The sequence below is a fragment of the Octopus bimaculoides genome, chromosome 10 (genome assembly GCF_001194135.2).
Source record: "Octopus bimaculoides isolate UCB-OBI-ISO-001 chromosome 10, ASM119413v2, whole genome shotgun sequence".
NCBI classification, from domain to species: domain Eukaryota; kingdom Metazoa; phylum Mollusca; class Cephalopoda; order Octopoda; family Octopodidae; genus Octopus; species Octopus bimaculoides.
Genome location: NC_068990.1, coordinates 55,283,644 through 55,285,786, shown reverse-complemented (window position 1 = coordinate 55,285,786; position 2,143 = coordinate 55,283,644).

The following is a 2,143-nucleotide window of genomic DNA, read 5'->3' as shown; positions in this document are numbered from 1 at the left end:
CACACACACACACACACACACACACACACACACACACACACAGAGAGAGAGAGGGAGAGAGTGGTAGATGGCTTATCATGACGATAGAAAATGTAACAAAATTCTGCAGCGGTTAAAAAAGAAGGGAGTCAAATCTGGAGCGTCTACATGGTTGCTATCAAATGACTGGAACTCATAGATGATCATACATACAGAAGTTGCGTGTACATACATGAAAATGACGTATGTGTATCTGTGTATGTACGTGCGTGTCAAATAACCGTTTAAATGTAAGAGTTACTTCCCTTGCCTTTTTTAGGACGAGACGCATTCGCAGCTCGAGATGTAATTTGCTTGTAAAGAAAGTGAACTCTTGTTGATGGGGCGATATTACCGAAGGTCCGAAGAAGCACTTTATTAATATTATTATTATTATTTTAGATGTTATCAGTATCGTATAATATCACTTAAAATCGAAGACTTTATCTCCTCATTTACAGATATTTCGACATCTTTAGAAAGGAAACTGATTTTGTGATGAAACTAAAAACGCTGTGTGTATTATGAAATCCATCTCTTTCACATCGAGCGTTTATCCTTAACTTGTTTCTGTTATTTGATAGCTGCTATGCTGCAGTACCACCAAGTCGAACAAATGGACTTTTGAAAAAGTTTGGTACTTATCCTATTGGTCTCTTAGCGGAACCGTCAAGTTGCAGGAACGTTAACAAATCGACAACGGTTGTGAAACGGTGACCGAGGACAAACACTAACAGAAAGACACGCACACATAGATACATACCACACGCACACACACACACAGAGTCGATGGGTTTCCTTCAGTTTCCGTCTACCAAATCCATTTACAAGGATTTGGTCGGCCCAAGATTATTGTAGAAAACGCATACCCATGATGTCACATAGTAGGGCTGAACCCAAGACATCCATGATTGTGAAGCAAGTATCTTACTCACACAGCTATTTAGAATACTAGCAAAGGCACCCGGCGTTGCTCGGGAATGAAATTGTTGCTTATATACTTGAAGAAAAAAAAAGGCAAATATGCTGTATAGAAATTTGAGAGGACATTCTGTAGATGGACTCTCAGATGAATGATGGCTGGGCGCCTCTCATGAATGGGGAAAATTGAAGATGTGCCAAAAAGCCTCATTGGTACCTGGAAACTTTTACGAAAATTAAAATGGGGATTAAATGAAAAAAAATGATTTACGTGAATATCCTCACAAGAGTAATTGAAATAAATGGCGATTGTGGAACCCCCCACGCACGCACGCACGCGCGCGCATACACACGTGTGACTTTGTAAATATGTTTGTATACATTTATGTATGTGTGTGTTTGTAAGAGACAGAGTGTGAGTGAGAGAGAGAGGTTTGTTGTCATGTATACGTACATGCAAAATATACATACATCTTTGGATGTATGCATATGACAACACAGCCCTTGACTCACTCACACTGTGTGTCTTACAAACACGCACGCGCGCGCATACACACGTGTGACTTTGTAAATATGTTTGTATACATTTATGTATGTGTGTGTTTGTAAGAGACAGTGTGAGTGAGTCAAGGGGTGTGTGTGCGCGTGTGTATGTGTGTGAGACAGAGTGAGAGAGCAGTGTGTATGTAGTATTTACTCTCTCTCTCTCTCATACACACGAACCCACACTCACACACAAAATAGAGAGTGAAGCTTTTTGCGGTTATGTCAATACCGGAAGTTGACATTGAGGAACCTTTTAAAGAAGTGAATCTTAAATATAAAGCAATATTATTTATTTTTAATTAAAAAAATCAAATGAAGAGCCTAAGATTTATCCGAGGTCAAATTATTCACGCATCACAAGTATGGAAGCATTTGGTGAAGTCGATTTCCCGTGAAAAGCGATTACACACACATCTCTGTTTTATATATAGTATAGATTTACTGAAAATATCTCATGCATTAGTGAAGCGGCAAGATGACAGAATCGTGAGAACGTCAGACAAAATGCTCAGTGGCATTTCATTCGTTTTAACGTTCTGATCTCGTCATTTGTCTGTTGGGTTGCAGCCATAGCTTCGTAAACCAAGCCTTCCGTTATTGGTGCGAGGTAGATGTGAGAGCGGGTAGGATCACGAGAGAGTGCGTCGGCAAGTGGGTT